Below are 15,174 nucleotides of genomic sequence, written 5' to 3' on the forward strand. Positions count from 1 at the left end.
CAATGGAACATGTTTCCCAGAGAGGTGGAGGATGCCCCATCCCTGGAAACATTCAAGGCAAGGTTGGATGAGGCTCTGAGCAACCTGACCTTGTCAGGGATGTCCCTGCTCCTTGCAGAGGGCTTGGACTAGATGACCTGTGAAGGTCCCTTCCAACCCTAGCCATTCTATGATTCTATGCATATAGCATAATTCATCAGTTTGGGAGGTTTTTAAGTATTTATCTCAACTTATGTATAGGTCAAGCAGAACAGGCACGTTATGGACATTTGGTTTTCTTTCCACTGTGGGGTGTGTGGTCTGAATATTGCTGCCCTGAACTGCCAGCTCTTTAACAGAAGGGATGTTCAGAAATTTATACAATTAAATGTCAACAACAATTAGATGTCAATTGCACAGAGATTAAATATTGAACAATTGCAAAATTGGTTTATATTGAATCTCGCTGGCAAATATGTTTTCATCTCTGATGAAGTGACATAAATGAGATATATATCCAATTAGAGAGTAAGTAGAGGCAGAATCATACTAAAACTCAATCCTGCAAAAACAGATCCTGCAAAACCAGGTTTCATTTTAAAAGTAAGCAAGGAGAGTTTATTATTAGTTTGGGGTTTTTTTTTTCATTTATTTGCTTGTTTTTCAGAACTGAGACTTGAGATGTACCTGAAATGGACCGTAATACAAGATCTATGAGTTTTTGTGAGAAAGTGTGACCGAGAGGCAATAATTTCCCCAAAGCAGACAAAGCCCTAGTATCAGTCAAATCCTTTCCTAACAAAAGGTAAAATAATTTATGTCCTAATTGATGTCCTAATGTAGGACTGAATTAGTTGAATGATGAATAAATGAAAATTAATTTTATTTGCTAAATATAAATCTCTTATAAATGTAAAAGCATATTCAGGTCTCTACCTTGCATTTACATGAGTAAAATTCTTCAACTGTCTCATGAATCATGTCTTTCCTGCTTTTTAAGGGATTTTAGTAAGTGTTTTGTAGCTGTACTATGGCACCTAGATTGTGTTTTGACAGCTTTCTCTGTGTTTGTGCAGAACTGGCAGCATCTTTCAAACAAGAAGATACTTTATTTCATCTGAACACTGCAGCTTAGCCTTTAACATGCAAGGTAGCATTTATCTTAGAAAGAGGATAGTGGAAAACGTGATGCATAGTAAACGTCATCAGCCAGCCAGCCAGGGCATTTTTAAAGTAATCTGCAAAGCAGCAGCGCAAGCACAAAGGTATTCTAGGGAGAGTCATTTCGTAGATGAACGACTGGATCACAGCAGTTCTAATGCTTGTTTTCAAGGCCTCAGCAGAAAAGAAATTTCACTGCTGGGACTGGAATCCAGCATCACCTGTCAAGGCAGGACTGAAAGTGATTGTAGGCCTGTTTTCTGCCTGCAATTTCTTTGATTAAGCTCTCTGGAGATGTTGCTTTCTACATTTATTTTATCTATTACTGGGGCTAAGGCAGGTGTGTTTAATTGTTCTTGTCATAATTTTAAAGCTAAAGTGACACCATTCAAACTATTATTACAAAGTTTTATTGAATTTCTTTGTATGCAATTGAGGAATCTGTTGAAAAGCATAGTTTCATCCCAAGATCTCTCCTGAACTTGAAGGTGGAGAATCACGTGGAGTTTTCAGTATGCAGCTTTTTATTTGTTAAGAGAAAAAGACAAGAATAAGAAAGGAAGTCATGTTTCCTAATATGTTTGAAATATGAAAACAAATACTATTGTGATATTTGTCATTTATACATTTTATTATTTAATATTCTAGTGGACTGTACACAGTGATAGCAGAGATTATAGGTAGTATAAGAACAGTGCACTTTAATTAATAGAAGGAACATAGTAAATTTGAAAAATGTACTTCTGAAAACGTTTTTTCTTAAATTTCATCTTGGTTTATTTGGATATTTTGGCAGCATTTTGTGTTCAACCAATTTCAGTGTTTCATCAGTATAATCAGCTACTGCAATCTTAATTGAGATTCTTGTGCCAGTTAAGAATTACTTTTAATTTAAAATAATAAGCAAGAAAAAGAACACTCTGGAAATATTGTTTTAAAGGTGTATAAAAATAAAATCTGAAAGTGAGTTGTTACAGTGTCCTGTTGATTTCAATCGCTAAATCCTCTTCCCGCGCTCGTTGCCCTGCAATTGACCTTTCACCCAACTGTAGCATTACTAACTCGTGGTTCGTAGTGACAAAGTCCTCCTCACAACTCTAAATGTGGTCTCTGAGTAGCATCTGGTGATAAAACTTCTGGGAAATCTGTCTACATATTTAGAGGTATAGTACAATTGGATTGACAAAAATGCTATTTTTCTTAGAATCATGGAATACTGGGCTGGAAGGACCTCAAGGATCATAGAATCATAGAATCATAGAATCATAGAATGGTTAGGGTTGGAAGGAACCTTCAAAGGTCATCTAGTCCAACCCCCCTGCAAGGAGCAGGGACATCCCCAACTAGATCAGGTTGCTCAGAGCCTCATCCAGCCTGGCCTTGAACGTTTCCAGGGATGGGGCCTCCACCACCTTTCTGGGCAACCTGTTCCAGTGTTCTATAACTCACATTGTAAAAAATTTTTTCCTAATTTCCAATCTAAATCTACCCTATCATCTGGTCCAACTTTTCTTGGCAAAAGCATGGTCTAGACATGATGGCCCAGCACCCTGTCCAGCTGAATCTTAAAAGTGTCTGATGTTGAGGAATCCACCTCTTCCCTGTGGTGAAAAAATTTCCACTTGTGTCCAGTTAGAATCTCCCCAGGAAGATTCTTGTTATCTCATATCCTGTGATGGAGTCAGAGGAACCCTTCAAAAGATCATTTCTTCTCCTGATGACACTTTTCCCTGCTTCGGGCCAAGAGGTGATGGGAATTCTGTTAGTGTTGATTTCGCCTTTTCATTAGCACTGATCAAAACAGTATTTACTCCTCCACATGATGTGGGTACAGTTGTACAGCTGGTCTACTCTTCAGCTCAGATCTGCACCAGTCTTTCTCCTATAAATAAGCAGAAAGAAGAAAGAGAGAGAAAATGTATGAATTTGATGAGTACTGGAACAATGATACTGGAAAAAACATTTTAAACACATAGAATTGCAATTACAGTAGGGCTTTTTTTTGCCAGCATAGTGATATAAAAAAATCACATCCCTGTGTGGCTTTGCTGTGCTTCAAGTTTCTAGTATAGACTTGCTCCAAGTGACCCAGAGCAAAAGGATGGCCCTTCACATCACTCCTCACAATACTTGACTTTTAAAATTGATGAAGGAAGGAGAATTTATGTTATAGTCTCCCAAATTGCTTTCATTTTGATCTACAAGAATAGATAATTACACGAGCTGAATGTGTCTTCTAAAATGACCAGCGATGTTAGAGTGTTGACATCTGAATTGTCACTCTAACATCTGAGAATAATTACTCAAGGGAATTGAACAAATAACTTTAAAAGTTTCTTTGAATGGTTTATTCCACTTGCAGACTCAAAAAAAATCCCTCCAGAAAAAGAATTTTTTGCTGTACTGAGAAGTAGCTTTAAGCTGCATGTCAATGCCACCTGTTGAATAGAAACAGAATAGAAAGAGACTGACTTACTACATCCCTCACTAAACAAGGCGAGGAAAAAATGTCAATTATCAGCACTTCTCTTATATTAGACAATCCTTGGTAACACATCCATATTAATATGCCTGTTTGCCAATTTGCAGTGAAGACTTTGTGCAAGGATGGTTGGATGCTCATATGGTAGGTGGGATATTCATTGGTGGTGGTGATGGGATAGTCATCTGGTGGTGATGACTGTGGTTCCCCCATACCATTATACATTGCTGTTGTTGTATATATTTAGTCCAGTTTCAAGGGGAAACTATGGGCTTAAATTTGCAACAGTTTTGAAACTACTGCTCCAACTTCAGAGCCTATTTTTTTCACTCATCAATTGAAATATTGGAGGTTAAAGTATTCACGGTCAGGAGCAGTGGGAGGGAGAGGAAATCAGATCAACAGAATTTTCTGTATCACTGTTGCTAGTCATATTTTATTCCACCCAGATGAATCAATATTGTTGCTTGCACAGCTGAGATATCTAGTTCTGAAACAAGATTAAAATAGCTACAGTACAGAATGTTTTACTCATTTCAAAGCTTCAAATTCTTGTACAGAGTTAAATTACACAGACTCCTTAGTTCGTTCTTTGTATAAAGGGTTGGGCAGTTTATAACTAGATTAAAAGAAACAATATGACTTTTAAGGATAAAAGACCTTTTTCCCCAAAATGTGTTTTAAAATACAGAAAAATACACAACTTTATCTTATAGTCCTATATTCTTCTTTTACTTTATACTTCTAAATATAACAAATAATTTTCTGATTATTGAGCTGCTCACAGCCAATTTCATCAATGGCAAGCCAAATCCCTTCACTGATGGATGGACCGGTTCACCTCCAGTTATTCTAAGAGTCTGTACAATTAATTTATTAACTCTCTTATTAGAGTCTATTACATTCTTTTTCTAGTTATGATTTCAGTCCAATATTTTACATTATACCAATATAAGCATAACTTGGTTAGTTGCCAATCCAACGGCATCCAAGCTGCATCTATAAATGTGATTTATTCTGGTATGTATAAATAGCTCTGAAATTTCAAATGTCTGCATAGCTGAAATCAGGGTATTGGATTTTCTAGGGAGTCACATTTGGAGAGAGTAATACTCTCTGTAAAATTGAGTGTGACTTCCCTGTAATGACCTCAATATAAGAAAAAGAACAAGTTTTAGTAAACTAGTTGTTTATCTGATTATCATGAATTCTTGTGGCTCAGGTGTGTCTCCTGCAACCTTCTGTGAAGTTTCTGTGGCTGTCAGAGCAGTTTACCAACTGTCTTCGAAACCTTCGAAGACCTTTCTTTCTGTCCTGACGCATGCTCTCAACCAATCTGTCTCATTTTGGCTGCACAGCCTAGCATTCTTTCTGAGCTTACAATAGTGTTTTGGGTAGACAGGCACTCATTAAGGTGTCAGTATACGACAGGCATTAGGCATGAAATTTGTGAAGAAATTAAAGAATGTAATTTTGAATCCACTTTTGTAATAATTGAATCTAAAAGATCTTTCTGCCTTTATTCAGATGTTTTGCTGTAGATTTCTGCACACTTGACATCTCAGATTGAATTTCTTACATCGGAGTTTCATAACTTCAATGCAGCATAAAATGGCACTGCCAGCAACATAGATGGTTTTGTCCTTCCCCCAGTTCTCATTTTCTATCCTGTTCCTTGTGCCAGCACTGCATGTGCCAGTGTTCATGCAGACATGAGTGAGTCAGGGTAGGGAAATCCAGTGAAAATTAACCCTCCCTCAGGTTAATTTTTAGCCAGATCAGTCCCAGATCCCACATTTCACTGTGTAGCCCTACAAATGCTATCATCAGCCTAAATGGGCTGTGAGATGTGAACCATCAACACCCAAGAGCTAAGGTATTTCAGAGTTAAGGGACAATATACGAGCTCTTAGCACTGAAAGTTTTACCTCCTCCCAGTCATGAGAAAGAACTACTTGGGTTTTTAGTTTTGTATGGAAAACCATTAAAAGGCATTTCTTTGAAGTATCCAAAGAAAGCAGCCTAACCTAAGAAAACAAGAGGGTTGAGGAGACCAGCGGATGAGAAAGTTCCATGTTTAGATTCATTATTGAGTAGCTTTTGAGATATCATCATATCCTCAAGAATTTTGTGCATATTCATTTGGCCTTCACATTTCTTTTGGTACTCAGGGAGTTCCTTCCACAAAATATACTGATTTTTTTTTCATCTGTTTGACCAGAACATGATGACCTATCTGTTGCATTCAGACTTAACCACAGGGAACCAATGTACGTTTGACCTTTGGCTCAATTATAATTGTCTGTACCTTAAAACAAACAAACAAACAAACACAACACCAAAACCATACAAAACATTGAAATATCTCAGAAAACAGAAGTTTTTCTGCCTAGCAAAAAATGGCTACTGGAAGCACATTGCCTTAGTGCTCAAATCTTATTACTGGTTCCTCACTGAGAGGTAAGATCTGTCTTACACTGTCCTTTGTAAGAGCTACAAGTGAATTGCAAACCTCGCAAGTAAAACTTATGTCTGTAGAAAGTAGTCTTTCTGGAAACCCACCTGCTGAAATATGGAATTCATTCTTGAGAGAAATTGTTCTGCCTATGAGCTCAGTGTCTTCAGACAAAGTTGAAAATCTTGTAGATGGAGTCTTGTTCTTGTAACGTCACAGAAGACGCACATGGAAACAGAGGTGAGAGCACTTGCTCAGTGATTTTTCTGAAATAACAGTAATCAGAAAGAGAACAAGCAAGCACATTTCACACTACCTGTACAAGTTGTACCCAATATATCACAATGATCTAAAGAAAGTGGAAAGAGAAACTAGAATGAATATATTACACAGGGCTTCCTAAAATTCCTTGCTTCTGCTTTCCCTCCGTTTTCCCATCCAGAGGACTTGTGCCCCTCAGTCTGTTCCAGGAGTTTTATATGCTCTCTGTTCTCTTATCATGCCATGCACCTTTCCTTTTGTTCTCTTTCTTGTTTGTTTGACTTAATCCTATCTCTTTTCTTAGTAGCAGTTTGATGTGGTACATACAAGGCTCTTTGGGAGCCAAGGAACAGAGACATTCAAGAGATATGGCTCATCAACTCCAGTCTCTTGCAATCTCAGACAATCGTGATTCATGTTTGGCCCAGAAGGACTAGAAAAGCATCCACTCTCTGCATCACAAAATGGAAAGTACTTCTTTTTGTTTGATGAACTGTACAGCAAAATGAAAAGCAATGATACTACAGTGTCTCAGAAAGAAAGTAAAACAGACCTAATGAAATGATCAAAACCTTTCTCCCTACAGCACTAAGTGGCCATTTTTTACATATATTACCTCAGCTTTGACCAGGCAAAGGGAGAGGTACAATTTAAATGGGATCAACAGTGCCAATATCCAGTCTCCCCTTATTTGAGCCGGTATCTTTCTGTAAAAAGTAATCCGTATTATTATTATTTTAGTCCTGAACCATGTGTTCTGAAACTCTATGAGAGCTTCTGAATTCTGATCTTTGGTTTGTTTGCTGATTCACTTTAGAGAGTAAATTTTGAATATATGGAAGAGCTGAACTGCTTAACCTGACTGTGAAAGTTGTCAGCCTGAAGCATTAGATGGCCAATACAGGAAAACTTTGATTTACCTATTGTCACAAGTGATCTGGAAAAAAATGAGGTGGCAAAATTTGCTGGCTGTTACACTAATGAGAATAGTAAAGATCTGAGTGGCTGTGAAGAACTGCAGAAGAACATTGAGAGACTGAGTGGCTGGGTGATAAAAAAAGTAGGAAAATTTCAGAGTCAAAAAAGGCAAAATCATACATAACAGACAAAACAGCCCTAATTTTCCAGATACTATAATAGATTCTGGCCTGTTTACTACAAATCTTGAAAGACACCTTAGGTTTTTAACATATGGGTCTCTAAAAACACTGTCTGACCACTTGGTAAGAATAAAAAAAAAAAAAAGGAAAAAGAAAAAAGAAAGACTAAGACAAAAAAATAAAGAAAAAGATAAAAAGATAAACAGAAAACAAAACAAAAAAGATATTATGCTGCAGAATAAATTGACTGTGCTTCTGCATCTTGAATACTATATGCAATCACTCATGTCAGAGGTGATACAGTAGAACTAGAAAAAGTGTAGAGAGGATCCTGTACTAAATAGAGAGCCTTCTTCAGTCTGCAAAAAGATAACCCAGATTTACTGTCAAAGAGATTTATGAGAGATATGAATAAGAAACAACACTTGACAATAACAAGAGGCATTAAAACAATGGCATTAAAACATTAAAACCTGCATGAGGCAGGTCAAAATGAAAAAAAAAAGAAAAAGAGAAAGATGGTCCTTCACACAACACATGTAGTTGAGCTGGGGAACTTCTTTCCACAGAATGTTCTGGATGCCAGAAGTTTTTATTAATTGTAAAGATGACATCACTGCCTCAAAGAGTTCCAGAGTCACAGATTGCTGCAGGCTAGGAGCACCTCTGCCAGCTTTGTTAATGATGTTTTTCCTTTAGACAAGCACCATCATCTATTGCTGCAGACAGGATACTCAGCTAGGGGAATCTTTGGTCTAAACCAATACAAACGTTTTTGTGTTTTCTCACAGTAGTAGTTCCTGAGTGCCTGATTCCCCTCAGACATCCTGATATCCGGAGCTCCTGAAGCAATGGCTACTGCACAGGAACTCTCTGCTTGATCAAGTCACATACAGAAGGGATGCTCCCAGTTATCGTACACACTCAGAGAGTTACCAGTCAACTTATTAATATATACACAAGTGGTTTGACATTGGCTAAGAGACAGGCATAATACATGTGCTGCATGTTTTATGTTTACTCTTATTTCTGTGCAGAATTTTTCTGAGAGGCATGTAGGCATCTTAGCCAACAGTAAAAATAATCTGTTTCAGAAATGGTTTACTATTCCTGCTCAGAAGGTTAATTTCAATCACAATATGCACTCTAAAGAACAAAACATTTTTGTTGAAAAAAAAAAAAACAAAACATAGTATCTGCATTCCATGATCTATTTTAATGATGATAATTAGTGGATGCTTTTCACAAAAAAAAAAAAAAAAAAGAGCATGCTACGAGACACATCATCCAGTACATTCAAATTCAATTTCAGTTTATTTCAGGAAATGTCATATATCCCATAATAATTTATTTCTCTTATTGGTTAGATTAATTAAAATATCTCAAATTTCCATTTGTCAGACAATATCTGAGGTTTGCTTTCTGCATTTTGGAGATATGCAATAGACAAATTGTTTTTACTCTTCAAGATAAATTCAGAGAAAACTGGAGAAGTACTGGTTGCTTTATTGATTAAGCTAAGAGAAACAAGGTCATTTGCTAGCAAAAGTTGCAATCCAATAAATGTACCCTCATTTACCATCTGTGTGCAGTAAGTCTACAGCTGGGAAGTTTCATTCTTTCAGGCCATCTCTTTTTTCTTCAGATCCTGTTTTCTATCAGGCTGTTATCGTGAATGTAGATGTTCTAGGACTTTATCTTCCTTATGGATGTAAGAACTACCTTCTATCATTACCTTATATGGTGGATGAAACCTTCTGTATAAGCTAGCATATTTCCATCAGAAACACAATTCTGGGACAGTGTGGAAAAGGAAGCAAATCTTCCCTAGGAGTTCAGTCCCTTCCACTCAGAAGCAATGTGTTCATTGCAAACCAATGTGTACTGCCCCTGTCCAAGATCATGTTTTGCTGGATATTAGGAACTAGACCACTTTGCTTTGTCCTGTTTTCTTTGGGGGCAAGAAGAGAAAGAAGTGAGGAAGAAGGTGCTCCAAAAGCAGATCACCGTAAGAAACCAAAAATTTGAAGTAAAGAAACAAAATATCAGCACAATATTTGAGAGGCATGACAGCTGATTTCACACTCTGTGATGAACTCCTTGATAAATAATTAGAGCTTAATTCCATCAGCAAGAAAGACATCCTCTTGTGGCTAGAAAGTGACACTCTCGAACTTTAAGCAATCACGGCCCTCTCTGGTAAAAGTAAGAGAGAGCCTATGATTTCTTAGCCTTCTTCAGGTAACCACCCTGTCTGTTCACTGTCAGAGTAGAGGAGGGAGTTTCAGTTGCAGAAAAGTTCATGAAAAAGAAGAAAAACTTCAGATGGCAAGTTTGTAAGTGGAGCCATTTCCTCAGACTCACTTCCTTGTATCATCAACTTACATCTTATTCATTCAGGCAGCTGGTCCTTCTGATTTGATTTCTCATCTTTCCATTCTCTAGAACTCAAAACAGAGTACCTTAACTTAATAGTAGTATTGATATTTATCTTTTCTCTCTGGCAATGAGGTAGGAATCTCATTGTACTTTGAAGAGCTCAATACAAGAGTGGGAAAAGTACAAATGATAAGTACAAATGATATCAGATCAGAGGTCACATTATCATCAGGGAATCGGTTGCTGTAGTGCCAGAGAGAACTGATGGAGTGACTGGGAATAAGAAGAATTACTGACAAGGCAGAAGTCAGCCTATGTGACAAACAGGCTGGTGAAAACACCAATCTAAGAAGATTGTGAGACATAAAATAACAGTGAAAGGGCAATTATTTCCACAGAGAAGAACATTAGACTTGTGATGCTAGAACATCAAACCTTAGAGCAAGACAATGCCCATGGTAGCAAGGGGAAACCTGGCTACAGGTAAAAGCTGAAAGAGAAGCAGTGATTGTGAACAAGGTAATCTAGGAGTGTTAGCTGTTAGACTGTGACATTGTGATGTATGTGACATTGACATATGAAGCCCTAATTTGTGAACAAACTAACTGTAAGCTGCCTAATAAACTATTTGGGAAAAGATACAAGAGCAAAGGAGAGCAATATTAGAGTATTTAGGGGAGTAATGGTCGAGCAGTAGAATATTTTTAGTGGTTCATGTAGCCACAGTAAGGTCAAATTTAAAAAATCAACACTACCCAGAACACTGAGTAAATTTGAAATATGAAGGTAAAGCAGAAATGTTGCAACTATATTATTTGAGTGCTTAAGTCTCTTTTTATCTTTTGTAAATCTGTTTCTGTTGCACTTACTCTTAGTAACTTGTACACAAAATAAGAAAATCAAATACAAAGGTTCTTGAAGGACAATTACTAAAACAAATAAAAAGCATGCTCTTTCTTTGATTTGTTACTTTATTGCCACATGCATGTAATCTTCACTCAGTTCCTTCTTTGTCATCTGTTGTTATGCAATATAGTAAAACTAGTCTGTGATTTGTATTTATTTGTATATTTGTATTATGTATTTAAAAAAACATGGGTTTTGGGTCTGGTGTCCTTCCTGAAGCTGACCAAGATCAGGAATAATATTAACAGAACACTTACCATGCTGCAGAAGAGTTTGCTTAGGTAATGCACTGGGCACTCAGCTAGATATTCCTAGATGCTTCTTAATTATAAAATAAGAATACTAAAAATAGAAATAGCTGGGTGTTTTTGTTAGGCAATTTTAAATTTTTGTTCTTCAAAAAGTACATTGTGGTATTAGCCATGAATCCAAAATAAAGAATATATGAGATAGATTACAGTAATATCAGTGAATTCAAAACAAGAAATTTGACATTTCATCAAATTGCTGATAATTCCAGATGATGCAGTCCTATCTGAAGCATGTTCAGGAGATAAGTTCACCAATTACAGTTATTCTGAACTAAGATGTTTTCACAGGTAAAATGTTTCATTTTCTGATCTCCATTTAATTAGCATATAATCTAAATAAATTTGCACCAGCTCATCTCCTTTTGAAGAAAGGCAGTGTTTATATATTGATATATTTTCCATATTTTTCAAATACTGTGTTTCTTGGACATTTCTGTTTGAGAGATACAAAAACTGTCTGAGAAGTCTTCTCAGTGTCTGACAAATCAAAACGTATACTTCAGTCACATATTCACTGACATTCAGCTGGAAATAAAAGGCCAAGTAATGAGGAAGTTAGGCACGCAATTCCTATTTTCTTTACAGCCCAGGGTGGAATTGTCTTTGGAATCAGTTGTGGACTGGAGATCCAGTTATCTCCTGTCCAGTGATGTGAACAGTAGATCCAAATCCTTCTAGATGTTTTACACTGGCATGGGAGAATTTGGTGGTCCTCCATTTTGAACAATGGTTCAACCACTGTTGATTTGTTTTTCAGCAGAAAGCTCATATTGGCTAGGCATATATACTAGGATTTTCCACACAGACAAGTGAGTAAAATGTTAGACCCACTGATAGCTGTAGGAGCTTTTTCATGTGTTACAGTGAGTGAAGTCACCTATTTTGTTTCTGTTTGTGCAAGCTGAATATTCCCTTTGTCACTATGTCGCAGAAAATGGATTAGACCAGCAGCATCAATATCTGCTTCTAATATTTTACATCCTGAACCTTCAATGAATGTAATTGTCATCTTGACCTCTGTGAACAGGCTTCTTGATCTCTTTGCAATCAGAAGTGTTGACATTGTGCATCAAAGGCAGCTACTCAACCCCATACATTTTTTGAAAATCTTTCAGATTTGCGGTTTCGTGATAAAAGGGGTCTTTTTATCTACAAGCTTATTTTCTTGCAGAGTAATTTATGTCTAAAGTTTCTTCCATAGAACATTTTCTCCCAGTGCTTCTCAGAATTTGTGATGATTCTCTGGATATGATCTACTTCCCACCAGCCATGGCTGCTCGGAAGGTGAGCTGGCAATTTGGAACAGCTGCCCTGGTAGGGCTGCTTTTACAGATCCAGACAAGTTTTAGAGTTAATCTTACTGGCCATTACAGACGTCTCGACTGTATTTTGTATAGGTGATGTTCTAACATGCCTCTGAGGTACAGCGGTGCAGAATGTGCTGAGGTACCAGGTACCTCAGCAGGTGTCCATTTTGCAGCGCCACAGACAGAATTTAATTAATATTCTGTTAATTAGCATTCAGTAAGTCGGCAATGCCCATTTGCCTGAGGTTTCTCGGGGGTGCTGGAGGAGGTATTTGGGCCGAAAGTGCTGGGTTGTGGGACAGAAACACCGAGTTACCTGCGGGGAGGAGGGCGCTCGGGTCCCTGAGGAGGGGGCGGGGCCGGGCCGTGGCGTACCTCCGAGCCGACAGCAGGGGCCGCGCTGTGGCCGGGAAAGGCTGCGGGCCCTCGGCGGGGGCCGGGGCGCTGGCGCGGGTCCGTGGCGAGAGACGAGGTTATTTCGTGGGAAACGCCGAGGTGCTTCGGGGGGCTTGGGCAAGGAATGCTGAGCCTCGTCAGCGGAGGCGGTGGAGAATTTGGGTGGGAAGCACAAGCAGTGACGGTGGGGGTCTCAGGCAAGGTTTGCCACAGATTTTCCTTAGAGGGAGGACAGTGTGAGGGGGATGGGATGTGACCCAACTCAGTACGTCCGAGCTGAGCAGCAGAGATTTTTGGCAGGAAACGCTGAGGTACATCAGAGTGACAGACCGTTTCAGGGGAGAAAAGCTGCGGTATCTCAGAGGGGACACTGAAAGTTTTTGATGGTGGAGGGCACTCAGCTCTTTTAAGGGGACATGGCTAGGAAGTGCTGAGGTGCCTCAAGGTGACAGTGAAATTTGGGACTGGGGAAACCACCCCGAAATATCTGAAGAGAGCACGTGTGAGTGGGAAACACTGAGGTGCCTCAGAAGGAGCAGTGTAGGATTTGCTTCAAAGTGCTAATACAACTCAGACAGTAGAGTGAACAGCTTTGGGTAGTAAAACTGAGTTTATCTGGGGGAAAGCGGTCACACCTCAGATGAGAAGGCCCAAAGTTTGAGGGGACAGCAGAAAGTTTAGGTAGGAAATGCTGAGGTATCCCAGATGCGGCGTTTCAAGGATTTCAGAAGATAAAAGATATTTTATCCTCATATGGGCAGCGAAAGGTTTTGGTTAAGTGGATAAGAGTACTTCAGAAGTGGTAACAGTGGGGTTTAGGTGGAAAAGGATAGGGTTCCTGGAGCAGACACCAGAGGATTTTAGGAGAGAAATGCTGAGGTGGACCAGCTCAGGACTTTGTGGAAAAATATTGAGCTATCCGAGATTGTGTATATGGTAACAGCACACAGCAAAGAAGTCTGATTTGGGAAGCAGTACATTAGCTCTTGAAAAAGAGAGAAAGGAAAAAGCTAACATGCATCAACGAGATGAAGCTGAGATATCAGAATGGCTACTGTGGCAAGGAGCATGAGAATTTAGTGGGAAAATCTGAAGTAAAGGCTCATTTCATCCCCAGGGAGTCTACAGAGGAGGCACACAGACTCACTACAAGTGAACCAGGGAAAGACACAACTGAGAATGAGTTTGAGATGAGGTGGGAAAAGCTGAGAAAAGAAAGGGCTAGAAAGAGGAGAGAGTCCACGCGACAGTAAGTGAGCAAAAAAATCTTGTGCAACAATGCACTAAAGTAGAAGCAAAGAATAACTACTTTAGCAGGAAATACTAAAAAAAACCTTTTTGTTTTAGTAATGACTTTGGCTCTATATGAAAAGCTGCCATAGAAGACAATGGAGAGTCATGAATGCAGATTTGGAACAGGTTATAAAAAGAAAATGCAATGACAGCCACACACAGAATGACTGAGACAATAACTCACATAAACAAGCCTTTGGTATGTAGATATTTAAATTTTAAACAATTATTTAAACGGGAAAGGTTATTGGAGTAAGACTTACACAATGTATACAATAAATAATTTTTCTGTATCTTAATAGAACCACAATGGAAAGAAAAAAAAAAAAAGAAAACCACAATTCTTAGGGGAAAAAAAAGTACATAGTAAAGGAAAATAAAGCAAGTCTAGGAGCAAAGATCTGCACAGAGATGCTGCCTCCTCCTGTCTCTGCTCACAGTGCTGCCACCTGAAGCCCTAGAAAATATACCTAAAGTCCCAGCCAAGAGTGCTTGCGAACCAGAGGAGGCTGGTTAAGTTGTCTGGGAGAGCAGGTAGAAGGTTTTACTTGGCTCCTCCGAATTCTAAACCTGTGCTGTATCTCTTCCCTCAGCAACAGGAACAAGTCCCAGGGAAGGGAGTGCAGGAGGCAGGGTAGAAAGGGCACTCTGGGGAGGGAGACCTGCCCATAAGGAAGGCTCAGGTCATGCACGAGCCTTGCTGGCATTCTTGAGCCCCCTTTTTGTCACCTTGAGCGGGGCGCCCTCCCTGTAGGCAGGGCTGGACTGTGTGCTCTTATCATAGAATCAGAGAATCACAGAATCATTAGGGTTGGAAGGGACCTTTAAAGGTCACCTAGTCCAATCCCCCTGCAAGGAGCAGGGACATCTCCAACCAGATCAGGTTGCTCAGAGCCTCATCCAACCTGGCCTTGAATGTTTCCAGGGATGGAGCTTCCAGCACCTGTCTGGACAACCTGTTCCTGTGCTCCTCTGGCCTGCATCCAGGGTGCTCTGTTGTGTGCTGGCTAGCAAGAGTGATGGCAGTGTCCCCAGTGCAAACATCTCCCAGAGATGTCTTCTGCTGGGGCCCCTGGAACTCAGGGCCTTGTGCCCTGACAAGAATCCAGGTCCAGGTCTGTGCCCGTGGGGCTTCATGCTCCAT

This window comes from Chlamydotis macqueenii, chromosome 4 (genome assembly GCF_036417535.1).
Source record: "Chlamydotis macqueenii isolate bChlMac1 chromosome 4, bChlMac1.mat, whole genome shotgun sequence".
Taxonomy (NCBI): domain Eukaryota; kingdom Metazoa; phylum Chordata; class Aves; order Otidiformes; family Otididae; genus Chlamydotis; species Chlamydotis macqueenii.